At 40.1% G+C, this 24222-nt stretch overlaps 1 long non-coding RNA gene across 2 annotated transcripts; it reads left to right on the top strand.

Moving 5' to 3' along the window:
* The first annotated feature begins 1177 nt into the window (after nucleotides 1-1177).
* LOC124218851 (uncharacterized) lies at nucleotides 1178-2593 on the top strand. Of its 2 annotated transcripts, XR_011177659.1 has the most exons (4): nucleotides 1178-1217; nucleotides 1315-1396; nucleotides 1613-1855; nucleotides 1923-2593. It is a non-coding gene; the product is annotated as an uncharacterized lncRNA (long non-coding RNA). The 2 variants fall into 2 exon arrangements; XR_011177656.1 differs by lacking the exon at nucleotides 1178-1217 and having other exon boundaries at nucleotides 1263-1396.
* Nucleotides 2594-24222: the final 21629 nt, after the last annotated feature.

Genomic DNA, 24222 nt, shown 5'->3' with positions numbered 1-24222 from the left:
CTTTGAACAACTTTTGTAGTCCAAATACCTGAGTCAGCACTCTGCCCTTCCGAAAACTAGCTAAGGACCTCCTTCCTTTGAATATATTTCAAAACCAACTCTGACCGCCAAATTTCAAATTTCGACTTTTGCCGACAATTTCGGCGATTCAGCCCACTGTGCAATGTGTTGCTTCTTCTTTTTCTACTTCGACATCGACAGTAATAGGACCCGCCATATCCAAAACAAGAATAGATGAACTCTGCGATGCTAATGAATGTAGATCACCAGACCTGGCTACTAGTGCTACTGGTGATCCTACTATTATATACGAGCTTCCTCACAATCCCAATGACCCATCCTCCGAACTGAATACTACTAATATTAGTAATACACCACGGACACCACTAGAGCTTGATTCAGTAAGTTCCGTCGGTTCATCTGATATAGGTACTCGGCCGGGTAATCTAAATAACAAAGCTATTGGCCACATCATAACTTGTTGTAGCTAATTTTTGCTGCAAGAGGATTACGTGGAGAGACAAGGTGCAACACAAATATAAGACAATATATTTCTCTCAATATAGCAGTAATACTATTTATTTAGATTATGAGTGTCTTCATGGACGACTAGCGACGAACAGAACGCTCGCAGGCGCTCGATCATTCTCTGATACAATCTCACGCATGCGCACACCTACTCTCTCTTGTACACCAGTGGCGACACACATTAAACTTCTACAATATAACTATAGGTCCAACGCAGATTCATCGAGTTAACTTTCCGAAAGATGATACCGGTCGTCACTCTGCAAACTCTCAAGACGAACGAAAATTAATTAGTCGCGAAACATTGCGTTGGTAAAATGTTTTAATTCGTTTAATGAATATTGTTCTCTACCTGGCGGAAACATAGTATGGCGTTTAGAGGGATCTCGGACAAACTGTACAGACCGAACAATGGAAAATTTTTGGGATCGATACATATTAATGCAAGTTTGTCACACTTCTCTTACTTATCGACTAAGCACATGCTGCGAGAAAGCGAGACAGTTCGAGCGAAGTCGGAGATGCTCGGGTGCATCCGAAGTCGAGCCGCGCTGGCCTAGCGACAGCTACGAATAGCCGACCAGTGTGTCTTGTGACGCGATATAATTAAGGGGAGGTTCTAGTCAAAATCACTGATATATATATACACTGGATTGGATTAAGCGTGGTGCCGTCACGCCAATTGAACGGTAGCCATTTTGTACAGATTCTTGTCACTTCAGATATATATATATATATACGTGATATATGTACGTGTATATAATCGATTGCGATGGAAAATTACAGTAACAATTATTGAGGTAACAATGAGTACCTGCGTTTTTTGCAAAACAAAGCAATCAAAATATTGTGGGCGATCATTTCACAAGTGAGTATACAACGCTGAAGCGTTCTGCAAATGATAACTTGCAGAGGTTATGTCAGCATACGAAGTATTTACTAATTATATTTAACGAGTATTATAACGTACGAATCGTGTCAGTAAAAATTCACAATATTTGAATTATGAACCGATCTTATTATAATTGAAATTGAAAACTCGGGTATTATTGACTCAGGGATTAAATTATAATTCGATATGTAGATTTCCCGTGAAAGATGTGTTGCGCCTTCAGCAGTGGTTAAAAGAAATGAAGAGGAAGGACTGGAAGCCAAACCGAAATAGCACATTGTGTTCGGCTCATTTTACAAATGACTGCTTTGATAGGACAGGATTCCTAATTACATTGAAAAAGAACAGTGTACCAACTATATTTGACAACCCAAAATCAGAGTGTTCATCTTGTCACCGATTAAGGGAATATGGACGTGGCTATTCATTCTTCAAGTAAGTACCGTTACTCAATGCAACATAACGTGTGAATTAATAATTTTAAACTTTGCTTGTTATGTAGGTTCCCATTGGATGAACCTCATATTATGAAGCAGTGGATCGCAAATATAAACATTGGTCCGTGGTCTCCATCAAGTGATAGCTTTCTGTGTTCCGACCACTTTGAACTCTTGCTTTCAGAAGAAAAGTAAAAATTATATAACTTTACGAAAAGGCAGTATCCCAACGTTATTTGGTAAGATCTGAAACTATTAATCCCTTTTAGGTCAGAGAAAACTCAGTGTGCATAAAGACACGTTGATGTGATGCACTATTGCGTCAATGTCGTCGAAGCGGTTAATTACCTACAGATTATAAAGTGCTCTGTTACAGAAAAATCGTGTGTGACACATTTCTGTGTATTTCCATTGTCGTTATTTATTAGTAACTTATCTGTAGGTGAAAACTTGCAGCAGACCGAATTTCAGGATGAATCCGATCGGCCCACCACAGTGAATGTAACCAAATTACATGAGCACCTACACATTTGTACCTGATTTGCATGCTCAGATATGTACATCTTTTTTATTTTCTTTTGATTGTGCTTGTAACTTTTTCTTCATGTGAATGGATTGTGGATTGATACTACTAATTATATTGTTGTGGTTTATCGCACGCAACTCTATAAAAATTCCTTAACGTTTGCAAGGAATGTTTTATTCTCCATATTTTTGAATAAAGTTTTTACTCACCCAATTCGATACAGTTTAATTCAAAACTTTTTTTACATGTCTTAAGCTCCACTTTGATGATCGATGGATGGTAAATGGATTCCCTAACGGTTGAATTAGTGTTATACAAATTTTTGAATAATCCGTATGAAATTCAGCCCACCATAGGATAAAGGATAATGGACGGAAACTTCTTAGAATTGAGGACTTCTTTTGAACATAAAGAAAAATCACGCTTAAATACAAGTTTTTCGTCATATTATTTAATGATCTTTTACATCATATAATTGTAAATAATAATATGCCTTCGAAAAAATGATTTGTTCTTCATTTAATGTATCAAACATTATTTTACTCGTCAAAAACTTTTTTGTGTGACGAATATATCGTTAGATCTAAATAGCATATATTACGCAGTTCAAATCTAGCGCGCATTTTGTGACAACTTTCTGTACAAGATGGCGGAAATTAAATTGTTCAATTGGACGCACGAGCTTACACGTAGAGTATACGGTAATATCCAATCCAGTGTATATATATATCAGTGGTCAAAATCGACCAAAAAAAATTATTTTTTTGTATTGCTTTATTTTCATCCTTAAGGTCCTAAAAATATTAAAAACCATGCAGACATTGGGGATCGTCATAGGAATAAATAGTAAAAACTTTGCTGCGAAGACGGACGATAAACGCATCACAACAGCGGAGGCGAATCTATCAGTGTTGGTGAAAAAGGCCAGAATTGACAAAATCAGCAACAAAGTTCAGCAAAACATGCTTTTTGAACATGAGGAAGAAATCCTGTATGGTGCGGGAATAGCTGGTTAGATGTAAGTGTCAAAAAAAAAAAAACAGTATATACGATTTTTTCTTCGTCAAACTTTAAACGCGTTTTTCTCGAAACACCTTTTTTTTGCGCGCGGGGCGCGATTCCGCTTCAACGACTACACCGACTTCGACGTTTGGCGGCTCAAATTGAAGCTTATTCAATTTAGGGGGCCTTCAGGAAGCGTTTTTTGTCAAAAAAAAATGTTTAGTATTGTTTTTTTTAACGTTAAAACAAATAAAAAGAGGCAAAAAAGGTGTTTTTTTTTCAAAGGGTCCCCATTTTTTCTGAAAAGGGTTTTTTGAAAATCAGAAATTCATAAGGCCCCCCAAATTTCATCTACTTTAAGATTTTTTTTGGTTTTTTCGTTTCGGATCACTTGACAGGGCTGTAGAGTGCCCCGCGCACAGTGTCCACCGCCGCGCACGACCGTCGTCAGTGAGGGCTGGAGCTGCCATTTTGTATTATTTTTACTCGAAAAAATTTTGTAAACTTTTTAAAATATAGACAAATAAATGCCACAAAAGTTTTTTTAAAAAAATACCTATGTACTCTAAAAAAAAAATCATGAAATTACGCACATTTTCGGGCCTCTGGACTAGAACCTCCTCTTAAGCCATTTCAAAGTTTAATAAACCTGTCAAATCTATCTACATTATTTCGAACCCCTACTTCCCCGCCTCACAATCTCCGCCGATACATTCTGACTGCTTTATCAGTACAGTTGTTAGGTAAATTCAATCCGATCATGGAGGAGCATTTGAAGTTAGCAACGGCGAAAAATGTTTCGGACCACTATTGTTCTAAGGATATTTAATATGAGTTAATAGATCTGATGGGCGAAAAAATCACATCTGCCATTGTTTCACGATACACTCCGAATACTTTATCAGGTTATGGGCCCAGGCCACCTGTACTGTGCAGAGGTATCCTGGTGAGGAACGAAGTCAGGTTCGAAACGACAGTCGCGGCGTGGGTCGGCCATGACGAGCGACCACGTATTGAATCTTAATTTCGCGAATTCGGTGCAAGTGATTTGTATCGACTATGTCTGACGACATCTCGGCGAGACACCTCAACGAATTCGATGTGACTAATTTCCAGCACTGGAAATCTTAGCGGAACCAGTTATTTTTCGCATATGGCATAAGCGATGTCATCACCGGCACGAGGGAAATGCCGGTGGATCGTACGACAACAGCAGCACAAGCATGGGTGAAGGACAATGCGAAAGCTATGTATCAAATCTGATCGTCAATGGAACCAGCGCGGAAGGTGAGACGGAATCGAGCAGCGATCGGGAGCGGACGTACTCCGCTAACGCTCCGGTCGAGTAAGCTCACACCCCACAGCACGTAACTCTCGGGCAGTAAAAGTATAAACCATCAGCGAACATAACACTATCCAAACAGGCACTAGTGGCAAGTGGCAAGTGGCAACGATAACCAAAAAGAGGAAGGGGCAGACGGCGGATCCACCATGGACCCCGTAAGCGCAACTCCTCCCCCAACACAAAAACGAACAGCAGACCCCGCACTCAGCCCAATCATAATAAACACCAAAACGAACACAATCCATAGAAAAAGAAAAGGTGAAACAACCGACGCAAACACAATGGACTTCGAAGACTTCGGATCCCATACCTCACTGGCCTCGTCGGCACAACCAGAAAACCTGGAGCCGATCCCAACGAAAAAACGCAACGTAGCCAACAACAAAAACCACAAGGGTCGCCCACCCCCAATCATAATTCAAAAACCCGACCTGCAAAAGGACAAAATCAGACGCATGGCTCTCCACGAACAAGTGAAGAAGATAAACGCCAAATTTCGCACCGATGGAAAGGGCAACTGGCGAATCGACTGCGAGACGCAGCGACAATGGATATCCATGGACAACTGGCTCGACGCAGAGAAAATCGGACACCACTTGTACGGCCAAAAAGAAGACCCCACTAAAAAAGTAATCGTAAAAGGATTCCCCAACACGGACTACGACGAAGAAGAGCTGAAAACGATGATCGAAGAACACTGGCAAGCACAACCAATTAAAGTCATAAAGTTCACCTCCGGCATGTCAACACTCGTCATACTGCCAAAAGAAGTCGACCTGAAAAACATCTACGAATGTTTCGGCCGATTGCCTTGATTTATATATTTCATATTTTCGCGCATTAGAATTCTACTACGCGAGTCACGCGCGATACTCATTTTAGACGCTTACGCGCTCTAGTCAAGCTCTTCTCTCGCTCATGGCGTCGCCGCAGCAGCTTCGCGCTCCGCGCCACTTTTGTTGAAACAAGTAATTTTTATAACTTTGATTAGGGAACGTTTTGTACAATATTTATCGAAAGAATATACAAGTTTAGTTAAAGTTAAATAACGTGAGTTTACTTTTATTTATATATATATCTCTCTCTCCTCAACCGCAAGATTCTGTTTTTTTTTGCGCACCCACAAGATCCAGCTTTTTCTCTTCAAGTTGCAAGAGCCGCAACAACGAACATAAATACCTAGAAGCATGTAAGGTACACATCGAAAAATACAAGGAACAAGAAGACAACAGACGACCCCTGGTGTGCAACAAGTGCCTCCGCATCGGCCACCGAGCCGCCTACTGCAAATACGAACTAATCAAAACATCCGAAATAACGCAAGACGGACTAACCTGCACCGCATGCAACAAAACCGGACACGCAGCGCACTCAAACCAGTGCGAGGTGCTGCAAAAGAGAATCATCAAAAAAGCACGAATGTCAAACGATCCCGGAAAGTCCTACGCCGATGCCGCGAAAGCAATCACCAAACCCAGACAACCAAAAACCAAGAGCAACATTAACAAAAAGAAACAACACATCGGCTCACAACACCCGACGCGAACCCCCCAAACGACCGAACAGAGCGAGCCTCACACACAAACACAAGCAGAACCAAACAAGTCAACACCGTCAACACAGGACCAACAACAGCCTAATCCCACAACAACACGACCGAGAATGGACACGGCACACCGAGCACAAATCGACACATGGAAAAAAAACGTGGATTAAATCACCGCAGCAACGTTTCGCCTACTGGAAACCACAGGTATCACCAACGACGACATCACGACAGTCCTGAAAGTAATGGACATTATTACTCTAGCGTTGAAAAACACCCAAACAAGTGGCGCACGAAGCACGATCACAACAATAGTAACCGCAATAGCCCAAGTATGGTAAGAAGACTCAAAATATTGCAAATTAATGCACGAGGTCTCAGCAATAAAATGCATGAAATCATAGACCTAACAAACAAATACACACCCGACATAATAATAATGAACGAGGTAAAACAGTCCACTAAAATAAAAGCAAACATCCCGAACTACTGCAAAATCTCAGACAAAAAAGACAAAAACTGGGGCACAAACATGTACATACATGAATCCCTGCACTGGACCCAAACAGCGTCGATGAAATATCTTGAGTCATGTATTATCACACTTGAACTCGAAAATAATAGAAGAATGGTAAAACAGTAATGGGAATGCACGCAGCCCCGTACAAACCTTCCAACTCGGAGCTCTACAATAAGATAACAAAAGACCTAGAAACGCTTCTCAGAAAAACAGAAATAGTCATATGCGGTGACTGGAACGCCAGACACAGATACTTCGGCCACTCAACAGACACAAACAGAGGGAGAGCGGTACTAAACGCTATCAACAACAGTGGATTTTATTACCTAGGTCCCCTAGACGGCAGCAGACCTGACATCCAGACCCACAACACAATACTCGACTACACACTCACAGACATGTGCACAGAAGGCGAGGGCGATTTCGAAACATTGACAGACATCGGAAGCGACCACCGACCAACACTCACAACAATAAACATTGAGACCCTACGAACCCAACCGGCGAGACGAACACTCAAAAATGTCAACTGGACCGAATTCCGCGAAAAAACTAAAATACTCCCACTAGAAGCCAACAACACAGCAGAGCTAAGCATCGCCATTAAGTCAATCACAGAAAAAATCCAAAGAACCACCTCCGAACTGAGCGAAAAAATAACAGCAGGCACCAACAATCCCCTTCCCCCGGAAATCAAAGACCTGATCCGCAGCAGAAACAGAGCCAGACAAGCCATGAAAACTAGATACGCAAACCCTGAAAACTTCCTCGTAGCCCGCAACACCTATCACGAACTTAGGACAGAATGCGTGACGAGACTGACAGAACACAATAATAAAAAATGGTCGAATATCATCGAGTCAAAAGACGACCACCACAAAAAACTCTGGAGAATCCAAAAAGCCATGAAGAGACCGCCCACAATAGCCCCAATTTTCCCTGACTGCAACGCGCAAAAAGACGTAGCAACAAAACTCCTCGACACTGCCATGGTCACGCATACGAACGTCAAGGACGAGCTGAAAACCGACACTAAATACTGGCCTAGCAAACCCCTGGAACGAACGAACACAACCGAAATAAGAAAAGCAATATCCAAACTCAAGAACGGCAAAGCCCCAGGCCCGGACGACATCACAGCTAAACCACTAAAAAATGCACACTCCACCATTTACACAACACTCGAAAACATCTATAACTACTGTCTCGAAACAAATCACTTCCCACGCGAATGGAAAACAGGGACATGGTATTCCTGCATAAGCACGGGAAACCGCCCGAAAACCCATCTTCCTACAGGCCAATAACACTAATCAAACTGTTGGGCAAAACACTCGAGCGCATCATCCTCAACAGAATGGAAGCAATAAAATCCCTAACGCCAAACTCCCAGCATGGCTTCCGCGAAAAACTAGGTACGGCAACCCAATTAACCAGAACAGTCAACTTCATACAAAATGTAAAGTCCCGTGGCAGAACCGCCTGCGTAGTGTCGCTAGACTTGTCAAAAGCGTTCGACAGCATAGACCACCTTGCCCTAAACACAAAATTAACAAGAAAAGAAATAGACTCCGGACTAATCAAAATGCTACAGAGCTACCTGCAAGACAGAACAATCCGCGGCAAATACCTGAATGAACTTAGCGACCCAAAGACACAAAAATGCGGAGTACCCCAAGGCTTGGTCCTAGGCCCGGTAATCTTCAACGCGTACATCGCAGACATCCCCGAAGAATGCAGCTTACTAGCCCAATACGCCGACGACGCTTGTATAATACCAGAATCCACGAACGCGAGACTAGCAAAATCAGAAACCGAAAAAGCGACACGAACTCTCACGAAGTACTACGAGTCCTGGGGACTCCAGTGCAACGCTAGCAAAACACAAGCGATGATAATAGGACACAAACAAAACCAGCGCACAATAAAAATAGGCAACGTACACATCCCGATACGCGACAGCATCTGCTACCTAGGCATCGAACTCCGCTGCACACTGAATATGGCACGCCACACAAAAACTATCACAGACAAAGCACGCAAAACAACACAAATGCTATCCGGGATCCTAAGCTGGAACAGCAAAATAGACGAACACATAAAACACAAACTCATAAGGGCCTGCATACTGCCCATACTAGACTACGGCCTAGGCTGCCTCTATCCACTGTACAGCGAAAACAACCTAAAAAAGTTAGAAATAACCCACAAAAAAGTAATTAAAATAGCAGGAAACCTACCAAGGAGTTTCCCAACCGCTGACCTATACGAAATGCTTGACGAAGTAAGCTTCCGCGAAAGAGCCAAAACAAACTTTAAATCGCACCTGGAAAGAATAGCAACCCTACACAACAACCTAACCGGGATAGACAACGGGGTCCCACGATTGCGTAACTCCGTACTCACCCCACCGCGTCACTAGCAACGCCCACCATCACATCATTTGTAAATAAATCTCACCTCAATCATCATCACCTCCACCCTCAGTCGCGAAACACCGAACCAAAATCACCAGCCACCAAAACAACAAACAACGAAGCAGCGTCGCAAGACAAACCCAACACAATCACCAGGATATGACCACACATGTTTTATCAATAAAAGCCAAAACGGCATCATGTATTAATGTAGCCACGAGAAACTGTGAATAAAATTACATAAATAAATAAAAAAAAAACCAGCGTTGATGGATCCACTGCTAACGTGTACAATGGCGAAAATGATATGGGAGAAGTTACAGTTACTTCACGAGCAAAAATCCAAGGCGAACAAAGGAGCTCTTCTAACAGAATTTCATGGCTATAAGATGGCTGTCGGAGACTCGATGGAGCAGCATATTGTCGAGGTGCAAATTATGGCGGCTTATTTAATTGATCTTGGCGAGGCTTTGTCAAAGCGATATCGGCGAAGTAGCTAGCGAGCGTAACGTCAAAGTATGGAACGCTATGGACCGCATGGGAAAAGCTGGACCCTGTGAGACAAACGCTAGAAAATCTTAAGCAAGGTTAATTCGTGAGGAGGCACGCCTCAAAACAGAAGCTGATGAGGGTGCGAGTGCACTTGTCGCATCAAAGAAAGTTCTAGACAAAAAAAAGGAGGCGCTCAAAGAAAACAGTGGAGTGCTACATGTGTTACGAACTTCGATATTTCGCTCGCGAGTGCAAGAAAGGAAAAAGTGATCTCAACAATAAAGACGAATGCGACTGTGCGTTTGTAAGTGTCCCGAAGCCAAAGGTTACGGTGAGCTCTGCAAAATCGTGCGAGTCGGTAACAGAGCTGAGACAAGCCAACCAAAAGGATACCTGGATGACCGACAGCGGGGCGTCCGCGCACATGACTTTCATAAGAGAGTGGTTCACAGAGTATCGACCGGATCCACAAGGTGGCACGGTGGTACTCGGTATGTGGGGTATAGATACTCTGTCTCTCTCTAAGCGCTAGAGTGGGAGTAGCGGCGAAGTAGGAGAAAGCCTAGAAGGCGAGAGGGGAAGATGGTGACTCTCGCGCGGAATTACGTGTCGACGCTTAAGCTTTACACATCTCTTGTACTCTTTATATCTTTAATAAATTCCTTTGTTACAATTAATCAAAGTGTTAATTATGTGAGTACACCTTCTCATTGAACACAGCAGGAGTGGGCCTGCTATCAACTAAGTGGACAACTTCACTACCTTCAAACCCCACAGGTAACAATAATGAGTGCGTCGTACGCGCTAGTGGAACTATAAACATGAGAAAGCTTTTGAACGCTGTATGGGTAAAATCCACCATCAAAAATGTTCTTCACGTACCGGGACTGAAGAAAAACCTGTTCTCAGTAGGTGTTTGCGTGGAGAACGGACTTACGACGATCTTTGAAGACGGTCGAGTGAAAATAATGCGTAAAAACGAACTTGCTGCCTCAGGAATCAGGAAAAATAACCGAATTTACAAGAAGAAAGAGTAGGAGCAAACGTGTCTGTAACAAATTTCCGCACGTGGCATGAGCACATCGGATACATCGGAAAGCGTGCGATACGTGGGTTAGTGAACAAAAGGCTGGTCAAAGGCGTAAAAATGACGGACCCAGCTGTGTTCTTCTGTGAGGCATGTCAGCTCAGTAAAACTCATAGATTCAAAGACGACGCGACCGGTTTCCGTTGTGTGTATTTCATAAAACACAAGTCAGAGGTGTACCCGAAGTTTTTAAAATACGAGCAGCTGATTAAAAACAAATTCGGTCGAAAGATAAGAATTCTTCGATCAGATAACGGTCGTGAATTTTGCATCAAAGAGATGGACAGATGTTTAATCGCAAACGGTATCGCGAACGAAAACACAGCTCCGTACTCGCGGAGCAGAACGGTCGAGCCGAAAGAGACAATAGAACAATTATTGAAAGTGCGCGATCAATGATGCATTCGGAAGGATTGCCAACTCATTTGCGGGCAGAAGCTGTCAATACTCCTGTCTACATGTTAAATCTAACAGTAACGGCAAATAACATAGCTACGTCGTATGAGTTGTCGCATGGCAAAAAACCGAACTTTGAACACTTACGAATATTCGGGTTTCAAGCTTTTGTGCACATACCAAAACAATTCCCCACAAAGTTCGACGCTCGCGCAAAACAAGCAGTGTTTGTCAGATACCAAGGCGATTCAGAAAGTTATCGTGTTTTCGACCTAACAAGGAAGAAAGTCAGTGTGTCCAGGAACGTAACTGTTGAAGAATTTGGGATAGGTAGTATTAATTAATAATCACAGTATTTCACTTTCTTTCTTTAATTTATTTTCTTTTTGTTATACATTCAATTCGAACGCGTCGCTGGTTACCTCTCATCTGAGCCCCTCGCTCGTTCCTACGATCCTTTTATATAGTTCCATCTATTCTAGTATCCTTCTGTATCTTTCCACATCTTTCCATACATTCATGCCAGATCTTTCCTTTCTACATTACTTACTCACTCACTCCAGATCTTTCTTCCCTACCTTACCTACTATTGCTTTACTACTTATCTACAAATAAAAAGTCGATATTGCGTCCCTCAACAGTAACGTTTCACGAGGTAACTGGACAGACCAAGAAGGTCAACAAAACAACAGGAGAAAAAGTAGGCATACGTCTCCCTAGAAACGCTCCTGTTAGAAAAACGCATCTGCATCGTCATCCCAGCTGTAACTTCGATGTTTATCTCGAACGTTCAAGTTCGATAATAGATGAGCAAACTCGCTTTTTTGAACGTTCCGTAATCTTCCACACCAACGGACAAGCCGAAACTACGATACTTACCCATCAAGTATATAAGGAACGCCACTCGGCCGGACAGTTCAGTTCTCATCGAGTTTCAGCTACGCATAGTTAAAAGCGAGCGATTCAGACCGCAAAACGATATTAACTACAAACATTGAGAGTTTGTCTGTCTTATTTTTTCCATTTTGTTCTCTAGTATAGAGCACGTTATAATTGGTGTCTTGTGAAGAAATTACGCCACTTTTTACTTATTTCCTTCTTTTAATAATTGTGCTTGGGTTTGTTCCTGTGTTGTTAGTGCACCCTAGTTGTAATGTTTCCTTTTCAGCTTTGCTTCTGGACGAGCAGTTCAACTCGTTCTTGAGACCACGAGAACGTTACGTTTTGTTGGGCTTTGCTGAGTCTCATTTATACACCACAAAATACCGGTCTCTTGAACATTCCAGAAGCCCCCAAAGCTGTACCTCTGGGCTGAGAATGATACGTACACAAGGTGTTAAGAGAATAATTACAACTTGATATACCGTTCAAGTTTGATCTTGTGTACACCACAGAGGTTTTCAGGTTTGAGAAGGAGATTGTTAAGTGTAGTGTATGGGTTGGCGGCATTATCCCAGTGACGTGCATGTAAAAGGGGATTGCAACATGGCGACTCGGACTGAGCGCGTGTAAAACAACAAGTGATAATAAATAACTGTTTTAATACGAGTATTATTTATTTACGTGATAAATCTATCTACATCATTTCGAACCCCTACCTCGCTGCCTCACAATCTCCGATATATTCTGAATGCTTTATCAGTACAGTTGTTAGGTAAATTCAATCCGATCATGGAGGAGCATTTGAAGTTAGCAAAGGCGAGAAATGTTTCGGACCACTATTGTTCTAAGGATATTGAAAATGAGTTAATAGATATGATGGGCGAAAAAATCACATCTGACATTGTTTCGCGCGCCAGAGACTCTAAATATTATTCAATTATAGCTGACTGCCAGAGTCGTATCCAGGTTTGGCCGCGCCCTTGGCTGGACTTTTGCGGAAACATTTACGCCCCACCACACCGGGGGGTTTGGTGGTTATGGAACACCACCCAACGAAAACGGGGGATCCGAGGGTCCTTCCCCGGAAATTTTACAAAATTCAAGTGCAAGGTTGTAGGTTTAAAGTTTTTTGATTCGAGAATTCCGTTTCTTTGAAATACCAATTTTTTGGTGGAATTTGTGTCAAATTCTATATTTTCCTTATATCAAAATATTAGCCTACTATTTGTGAGAGATATTATTTTCATAAAGCAACTGTTTGTATCTGACTAAGGGAAGTGGAATATAAATTGACTATACATCCTTATTTGCAGACGATTATACTTACAATGAATTTTCTCAACAATAAAATCGTAGTTACAAAAATACTGTGCATAGACGGCCTACGAGAACGTAACATTTATACTTGATTAAATTGAACGAAATGCGAAAAAATATTCGATTAAAAACCTATATTACATGTATTTATATAAACTATTTGAAAGCTTTGCTATGAAACATGGAGAAGTCCAGGCACCGCGGGAGGGTTATAATCAGTTATGATATTGTTCAAGTTACGACTTGCTTGCTTAAATTGTGTATTTTTTTCAACTATAAGGCGGCAAGGGAGGGGCGGAGATAAAGGTAATGTCACTTTGTAACCAGCCAACTAGACTGTTCACAGTATTACTGTAAGAGTAATAGACATACAGTAGAACCTCGATTATCCAAACCTCAATCATCCGAACGCTTAATCATCCGAATGTGCACAGTGGTTCCAAATCCCGAATCGCTGGCCAAATATAGAAGGTATTATCGAATCGCTATCAGATTTATTACTCGGGGGTTTTCGAGATCGCTGAAAACGAATCTGAAGTCAAATTTCCAAAAAACAAAATGGCGGCACGAAAATGGCGGATAAGTTTATTTAAACTTGAATCAATCTCTATGGAATTAGGTACCAAGGGGTTTTGAATAGAAATAATTTATTATTACGTACATGTGTAGGATGTAGTAGATTGGGAAAGTATGTGAATTTAAATACGAATTTGAATACAAATACTTATTTATTAAGAAATTACATTAAATATTACATTCATATAGTAAAATGACGTAAAGGCACTCAAACTTAAAGGCTCCAATTGCTATCCGAATCGCTATCGTTATTGTCGCTAGAGTCGCTGCAGTCAGACTTTGCAACTACTCTTGGTTTGTTTGCAGTTGGCGATTCCAACAAAGCCATGGCTTCACGCGATAATGATTTGCTTGACTTAGCTGGTAGTTTACGCAAACTTGAGATAAGAGGGTCAGATGCAATCAAAAGCCGCGCAAAAACATCCTTCATATTTTGTTTCCTACTAAATTTTCTAGCAAAGTCTAGTCTAAATGATTTTATATATTTATTGCAAGATTCCTGGGCTTCCTCGGACATCTGTCCTATCGGCAACATGGAAACCCCTACTGTTTTTGCGCCGTGAATTAAAAGTTTGTGCACAGTAGTCGGCCCGTAATACCAAGGATATAGTAGCACCTATGAACGGGCTGTTTCTGCAGCGTATTTTTCAAATTCATCAACATTTATTCCAGACCCGCACGATATTATTTGCAAGATCACGTGGAATCTTTTGATTAGATCCTCATCTATTCCCGTTAGAGATGCGGAAACATCGGAATTTTGAAAGAAACGACGCGCAGTATTACCGTCATTCGTGCTACCATATCCCTGTTTTGGTGATCAATCAAAAGTCCCAATCGTTCACGGAAACCTTTTTGGATGGTCTTTTTACGATTTTCGATGCTTTTCTTATCAGCCTGCCATTATTTAATTTCTAATCTGTATGAAATATGTATAAGGCACTCGAAAAAACGAATCCACGCGTGCAGTGATGATATCCCATATTCCAAATGATCTTCATTTATTTTCCTCTTCCAAATGTTGTAGATGTCATTGAACTCTTGGAATGTAGCACCGCAAAGATAACATCGTTGAGTGGATGCAGTAGATGTTAGTGAATTGCAGAAAAAAAAAATGAAAATCCGACCAATAGGAGCCGAGATATCGAGGATTACCTGTTTTTCATGTTTTTCAACATGGCGGACCCAACACAAGGAAATTTTGTTGGATTTTGGTGGTTTTAGGCTTCTCTAATGACCCTCTACTTGTCCTAAAAAATTTAAGAAATAAGTCCTTTTTGCCATTTTCAAACCTAATTATCTTGTACTATTAGACAATAATAGAAAATTTTTAAGAATCAGTAATGATTTTTTAATGAAAATGATAGTCGAATTCGGTACAATAATAATTATATTTATGAGAAACAAATCACTCAAATTCGCACCCTACTGTGGTGCACTCCGCACAGTATAGTATACATGCCGCGCCAGCACGCGCCGTCCCTGAATTCCCGCGTCCAGTTATTAAAAAATTCACCATAACCAGAGGGGCAACTCGGTGCACCTAATTTTTTGGTGAGGTATTACTCAAGAGTGTATACAATAATGTGGCATTTAACCAGTATTAGAATTATTTAGAATTATTAACTTTTACTCAATGTGAACATAACTTTTTTCCGCAGCAAGCACAAGAATTTACGGCAGATGTTCATAATTTTTGCTGCTCAGTGTATGATTAATATAAGAAATCGCAATGATATTGAGACAGAAGCAACTCACTCCCTTCTATTTGTTTAATAATTTCACAAGATTATTGACAATTTATACAGAATTATATTTTATTTTGAATTGCTTCTACTCGACGCGGCCTGGGTCAAGTGCTGTCGAGGCTCAGACAATTTTATTATATTATGTTGGGCGCCAGTTAATTATCAAAATGAACGAAAACGAAATAATGGCTAAGCTCAGTTGGCTGACAAATAACAATAAATAGTTTCAATTATAAACTCTATTCGCAAGGGAGTTCGTTTGGGGACCCAAGGAAGGGAGAATTCAAATTTCCAAGTGTATAGAAAGAAAAAATTGGACAGAATATACAAGTTTATTTGTACTTACAAATTGATGTCGAAATCCGACTCTCAAAATTGTTCGAAGAATACGACGGGATTGACACAACAGTCGAATTATAAAACAGTACTATGTACGATGATTGACGCAAGAGTCAAATTATACGGGGATTGACACAACAGTCAAATCACAAAATATACTATGTACGAGACTTGACGCAAGAGTCAAAATACAGAACTATGTACCATGTACGGGGGTTGACACAAGAGTCAAACTACAAAACTATGTACTATGTACGGGGGTTGACACAAGAGTCGTTGTGCCGGCTCCTGCCGCACGTGGCTTGGGTCGATAATTCGCTCGACAATTTGACGCCTGCGCGCTAGCCTGAATTTGAATGTCTGTACCCTATTCGTCTCGAGTCAATATGGCGTAACGGCGCGTAACATTTAAATGACTTTAAGTTACTCGGAAGCTATTTATTAATCATGGATACCTTATAATTATGGATTTCGACTCTGACGTTAAGTTAGATACGATTATCCTATATTTCTGTTACAATATAATAAGTTTACTTACATCCAGGAAGAGACTCCATTTTGCAGAATTAAAATAACTCAATTCTACTTGAAGATATATCACTTTGAACACAACGATATTTTTCTAGCGTAGCGCACGACCGACTATACCAACTCGAGCTCTCCACTACGAATGAGATCCCAACGGCTAAATGCAACACCTGCAACCTACCGACCCTTGAAAGGGTTCTCCGAAATACCCCTCTGCCTGACCCCACAGGTAAAATTCCTTGAATATAAACTTCATTTTTCGGTTTTTGGCCAGCGATTCGGGATTTGGAACCACTGTGCGTGGGCGCGAAAGATACATTGTTGCTCGCTACCGTCGCACTGTCGTAAGTAACAATGTATCTTTGCGAGAATCGTGGTCATGCAAAGGCGCATATCGAGCGTGCTGAAACGCGCTTTGTTTCATCGAACGTTGTGAGTCCGCTTACGGAGATTTGTCGCGCAGTTTTAATACATGTATATATGTATGTACTGTTTTTATGTAAAAAGGTGTTGTTTATAATCTCGTCCCAAAAAACCCACGTTTCGATTATTCGAACTTTTTATTATCCGAACTAGTCTCGATCCCAATTGGTTCGGATGATCGAGGTTCTACTGTAATTACACATTACTTACGTACAGTAACTTTTAACAATCTGGAATAACATTCATTTCAATAACGTGAAATTTTTGTCCCTAACAAAATGCACTAATCTAAAAAAAAAATTATTTTTCATGGACGATTTTGCACTCCCCCGGTAGCTGCGCCCTTGGCGGGCGTCCATCTCGTCACTGCCTAGATACGGCTCTACTGACTGCACGCCAGATATAAATTGTGGCGAGGTAAACTTGACTCGCCTCTTTATAGAGTTTTAAGAACCTAGTCGAGCTTGGTTTGGTTTTAAATACGCGCGCCGAACAGCCATGACAAGCAGGGATTCGTGTAGCCGAGCTGTTGACACGCCGATCTGTGCCCATGGCGCGGCAGCGGGCAGTCTTTGTCCTACAGTATAGTAGCGAGCAACACGTGCTGAGTGTGAAGAAGAAAATTTAAAAGAAGCTAGTGAGCTTGTGTAAGTGAGGAAGTTTGGAAGACTAAATATTATAATAATAAACAAGGTACGGTGATAATTTACAATCTGTGTAATTTCCTTCAAGTCCATCCCAATCCGCTTCCAAGGAAATTAGCTCAACTTCGATTGCCGGGAGCCTCGAACGCTCATCAAGACCAGATGCCGATTGTATACCGCGAGCTAACCGGTCACATGACCAGGTAAGGTAGCAAAATAGAAAATAAGCTTTTTGGCGCCCAATAATACGATTATACGTAATAATAATTCGTAGAATTCGGTGACGTAGATAGGCACCCATTTGTCCGAATTACGATCTCGTGTTTAGCTGTCGCGTTTTCGCTAATTCGTGCTACAAAATGATATTGAACAATTGTTTCTAACGATTCGATTCGCTGACTCGTCTGAGATAGCAATGTCAATATTAAAGAGCATTTCACAGAGTTCATTCCGGTCGGTGACGCTAGTGGTGCAGGGTTCACGGAAGTAATTCTGAACGTAAAAAACTAACACGGATTTGAGTCAGGCAATTGTCGCGTTCAGGGGTATGATAATGGAGCAAACATGAAGGAAAAAAATATCCGTGTACAAAATAGAATTTACGATTTAAATCCATTGGCTTTCTTTGTATCGTGTATCTGCCATAGTTACAATCTTGTACTATGCGACGCTGCTAAATCATCGGTGAAATTCGTAACGTTGTTTGGGGTTTTGCAGGGATTATTCACTCTGTTTTCTGCTTCTGTCAATTGATGGAAAATCCCAACTGATCACGTAAAACTTTATAATTTGAAAAAACTTGGCGGTACACGTTGGGAAGCTAAGATAAATAGTGTGAAAGCTGTCCAGTATCAAATTTGCGAGGTCCATGGTGCTTTACTCACTTTGGCTAACGAAAGTGAGAAAACTGACGCTAGTATTTCATACGAAGTAGAGCAATTGAAATATTTCAGGTTCCCAATTTCTTTAGTTGTTTGGTACGAGATTCTCTTTCAAATTAATATCGTCAGCAAATCTCTGTAATCGAAAAACGTCGACCTCGGTGAATCCACAAAAATGCTATGTTAATGGCAAATGGCCCAGCAGAAGAACTTCAAATCGAACCTACTTTCAAGCCGATGACGCGCTCGCGACGCATAAAACGTCAGGCTGGTGAAAGGCCACGGATGAGCCTGTTCGATCTCGTGAAAAAACAATTTGAAATAGAATTCTTCAATAAATTGCTGGACACCTTTTTAACGTCGTTGACAGAGAGGTTCGAACAGTCGCATGATTATGCAGAAACATAGTCTATTTTGCATAATGTTCCACAAATCCCCGAGAGAAATAAACTTAAAGTATTCTGCAATAATCTCGAACAGAAACTTACTCTTGGTTCCAATTCTGATATAGATGGAAATTTACTATGTGACGAGCTCATAAGTCTCAGAGCTTTTCTTCCGGAACGATGTTATCCCCATTTGCGTTTTGAATTTCATAAAACAGCGTAACGTTCAGGGACTATATCCAAATGTATGGATTGCATTTCGTACCTTGGTAACAATTCCTGTCACAGCGGCTAGCGGATAACGCAGTTTTTCACAACTTAACCTGATAAAAATGTATGACGTGCAGTCAACGATTTCACAATCAAGACTCACCAATTGAGCTACGCTCTCTGTTGAGAATGAAGTTGCCAAAAAATTGAATTTCACTGACCTTGTATATGCATTCGCCGACAAAAGGGCCCGAAAAGTGAAATTTTACTAGGTTTCTGTTATTTGTAAGCCCCATAGTTTGAATGAAAGATTAAGAAATAACACAAAAAAAAAATACAAAAAAATATAAAAATACAAGAAATACAAAAAAATGACTGAAAATACAAAAAATGTAAAAAAATACACAAAGGAGCTGCTAAACTTTCTACGTCCACGTCGTTAGCTCCGGATAAAGCGTAAGGAAAGTTATTTAAATTTAGAAGTCTTATAATAATTACCGATTATTTATTTATACCCATTTAGATTTGTCAAGCAGAAAATTGCTAATTGTTGTTTGTGAATCATGCCCTTAAGTGGGCGCCGTCACGATTATCTTACCTTGGGCGCCAGTGTTGCTAAAATCCGCACTGGCCACTGCCTATAAACGCTTGACGTTTCAACTAAAATCTCTGTCCAATTTTGACAAGCTGTTCCAATGCGGAAAGATGGGGCTGATCGTCCTCCTGTACTCGAGCCTCCCTAGCTGTTAGCTAAACAACTGAATGATGTGATTGTGAAGACTAAAGGGTATAATGGGCTAGAGTGAAGATTGACCCTGTCACGGGGGCTTCTACTATCTGTGACTTAAAATCAGACTGGAACACTGTTATATGTATAACTCTACACTGGATTAGATATTACCATATATGTAACGTGTAAGCTCATGCGTCTAATTTAACAGTTGAATTTCCGTCATCTTGTAAGTAAAGTTCTTATAAAAAGCGTGCTAGATTCGAATTCTGTACCATAAATTATTCAGATCTAACAACATATTGGCTATACGGAAAAGTGTCCTTCACGTCTAAAATAATGTTTGAAAGGTTAAATCAAGAATAAATCGTTTTTTTGAAAGTATATTGTTATTTACAATTATATTATGTAAAACATTATTTATTTATGTGACGGAAAACATGAATACATTTTATTTAATTCGTGAAAGAAGTATTAAATTTTCAAAAGTTTCCATATTATTATATTTATCCAATTGTGAGCGCAGTTTGGTACGGATCATTCAAAAATTTCTTCAACACTAATTCAAACGTTGGGGTACCACGATCCATCGAACATGTAAATGGAGCTTGAGAAATAGAAGAAATGATTTGATTTAAATATTGAGGAACTAGGTGAGTAAAAACTTTATATTTGTTCAAACAATATAAAAAATATTCAAACTTTCGTTGCAATTATGTTCTGGAAAGAATGTCGAGAGAAATTTTTGATTCACTGCGTGGTTTTAGACTTAAGATTGATGTCGACTGGCATTGTATTGCATTGTTATGTATCGAGCTAGATATACAGTATATTCTCGTGTAATGTTTGTTCGTAAGATCATGTTATGTTTTAAGTCGCGTTAGCTGTATAGAACGATTCCCGTGTTGTTTCGATTGCACTGCATATAAGATTTAAGTACCTTCTTAAAAATGTATTGTTTATTTATTTATACCTATCGCTAGACAAAATTTTATACGTATTTTTTTTCTAACACATATTATTTTTTAAGTACGGTTACTTATAATTAGAATTATTGGTAAAATAACTAAAAATATATATACTTAATATATACATTATTTGCAAACATTCAACCACTAAATATAAAGTTGAAAACAAATATAGAAATGAGAGGTGTAAAATACAAGGCAGTTGTCTTGAAACGGCCTTGAAATTTGTTTGACTTGTTTAAATACTCGTAGTTCGTATTGTTTGGATGAGGATAATGATGAGAAGATCACGTTTTAATATTTACTGACAAATAACAGCTTTATTCCCTAGGGTACTAATTATATTACATGACTATTACCTATGCGATGCTTCGCGTGTACGAGTCTTACAGCGTCTCTTACGATAATCTCCCGGCGCTTCTCTCTAGCTCTCGCACGAGCTCTCACTCCATTTTTCATATCCGTCTACGCTTGCGCACAGTCGCTGCGTAGACTGTGCTGCCATCTTCGTAAATATAAATGTGTTATATATATATATATATATATACTTGAAACGTATATTGCGTCTTATGCTCGACTATTGCTAGTCCATCGACCGGAAATTACTTATAATTCGGATTAACCGTGATTTCACTTGTCCGTGGATTCTTCAGTATCGAGCAGCCTGGTTAATCTGGGTTCTACTGTATGCGTAAGATGAGGGTCGTTAAAAAAATTATTGGCGGGTACCTCAAAAATAAGACGTGATAGAAATATAAGATAACCACTGCCTACATACTGACAATAATAGCAATCTATTATAGGTATCAGTTTTACAAGTACTGATGTCGTGTCACATAGTGTTATCATTGTTCAGTCTAGCTTAATATTGAGTTAAGTGTATGGTTAATTCTCGCAGTATTCGGCTAAGTATCAATATATCTTGTATTGGATCTAAACCGATGTAGAGTACATTCCTGTGTAATGCAACGGTGGAATATTACGCTTTGATTTGTATTCAGTTATCTGTAATTACTATTTCGCAGTAAGTTTATACCGTAAGTGTAGCGTGTAATCTGTTATGAATTTTCGTTAATATAAGCTTCCGTGTGTTACTAAATTTATCTATATTTTTTATCACCGACGGTAGTGGCTCAGGTGCTAGTACTCGCAGCTGCGAAGCGAGGGGACTTGGGTTCAAATCCTCGGCCTGTCAGTTAATTAGGTCCTGAACGGCAACTTGTAAAAATATAAGACCGGTCACGCCGTTCAGGCGCCGGTTTGCTAGTGGGAACTTCGGACTCGGGTCTTCGGCTACACCTGGACAAAGTTTTCGGCAGTTTTCCTTGTTTCTCGTACAAATGCGGGTGTTTTTACTACTACTGCCAACCCCTGCTCTACTCTACTTTCACCCCCATGTATTTGCAAACATAATTGTGATCAATAAAGAGTTGTTGTTGTTGCTGTTTTTATTTTTGTTTGTTTGTTTATACCGATTGTATGGTGTTCTTATATTTGGCACTGTATGAAACTTATGAATACCCCTCTTTTCGGTTGCCTGTATAAAGCAGCAGCTTTAAGAACTGTCTTTCCAATTTCACATTAAATTTCTATTCTAGTTATCCTATTTATTTGTTATCAGGATTGTGTCATGACAACCATTTTCCGGCCCATGTTTACCTCTGCCAAACACTGAGCAGCCGAGTATTCCGATTCAGGTAACGCTTTGTCATGCGAAAATTACGCAACGATTATATATATTCATATGTTTATTCTAAACGGAGAATTGCGTTATAATTGATTACAACAATTGTGAGTGCGGACGTTAACGCGATATTAAATTTATGTATAAGCAAAATTAGACGTGCGTTATGCCGGGAGGCAGTATTGAGACTGACTACCCGGCCTCTCGCCGGGCTTAGCGACAGTGCATATAATCGCGTAATTTGAGCACTGCTGCTGATAAGGAAGCCAAGCGCGCAAGGCGGGCTATGCTGCATGATGAATTTCGCACTTATTTAAATAATCCCCGGCATGTTCCTACGAGAAAATATAAAACTGTTACATTTTATGACAAATGTTCCAGCTCTATCACATCCCCCGACGAAGACAAAGGCGCGTCTCTGCGGCTTCTGATTTCTCATAGGACTCTTTCGTTACGTTTAGCCTGTTCTTGAATCTTGCGTTTTAATTTCCTTTGTTCTAATACTTCCAAAGCAGAGGGAATCCTTTGGCAACAATATCCGGTGAACGCTGAAATATAGGTGGGTATATTGAATTTCCACAGCAAGAGTAGAATAGACAAAACGGATATCGTTCCAGAAATGGCAGCTATTGATGGGATCCCTATACTTTTGAAGTTAGCTCATGCATTGTTGACCCGAAGGGTCGGTTTGTTACTCGCGAGGACACTCTCAAGGTCTAAAATGGCTTGTCCTTGATCCTTGAGGGTATCCAAGTTAATCACGTGATGCAATACAATTTCCCGGCCTGTTACAAATTTGTGTAGCGGGGAAATGGTATCTGCGTGTATTTCTGTTAATTGAGAAGTCATATATTCTACGATTAATTTGACTCGCGTTTTCAAAGTTTGAAGTTCACAGCTCTGATTTGTGGTTATCAGGGATGGCTTAGTGATTTGAATAATAAAACTCTGCATTAAAGAGCATGTTATGGTTACCTCAATTGGCTTTGAAGGTAAGATTATTTGCGATCCCTGCGTTCTTATGTAAGCAATATCTATGACGAGAAAACGACTCAGGGTGCATTCTCGTGGTATGGGATCAGTTATTTTCTCACAAAGTTCTATAGTATCGTTGCGATGTCCCACATCACGGTAATCAGCAATAAAATAATCGGTTATCTGTTTCAGTTGAGAAAATGTGACTTCTCTTATAAAATTCTTACGTACTAATTTCAAAGCATAAGTTGGGTTAAGCGCTACATAAGTGTGATTAATTTTTAAGGGTACCGGGGTATTCTGAATTATTACCCAAGGTTCCTTTTCTAAGTAAGGCACTGTGAGCATCGATAAGTTTGCCTTTATCTGTGGTTATAGTTAAATCACTTATTTTAATAAACTTCTCGTAATTTTTCTCCTTAATAGGTATTAGTGTCTTTTTGTTATTGGCATCGATAGCTTGAAGAGCTGTCATAAGCTCCTTTGGAGTAAAAAGGGTATTATCGATGATACCATGCCTTCCTAATTGGATGGCAATCATTACCAAATCGATTAGTCGTTGCAGTTCCTTAATTTCGAATAAATTTAGAGTTATGGCTTCCGTGTATTCCTGATAAGCAAGCGTTTCGTTACCTTTTATTTTTAGTGATTCTAATTGTCCCCATACAGTTTCCAAAGAGTGTTTAAGTTTGAGCTGATTTGTATTCAAGGTGTCAATTTGGACGTGGTTGATGTGCAAGGAC

This window comes from Neodiprion pinetum, chromosome 1 (genome assembly GCF_021155775.2).
Source record: "Neodiprion pinetum isolate iyNeoPine1 chromosome 1, iyNeoPine1.2, whole genome shotgun sequence".
Classification (NCBI taxonomy): Eukaryota; Metazoa; Arthropoda; class Insecta; order Hymenoptera; family Diprionidae; genus Neodiprion; species Neodiprion pinetum.
Note: the sequence above shows the minus strand (reverse complement) of the source record. Positions and strands in the feature narration are given on the sequence as shown.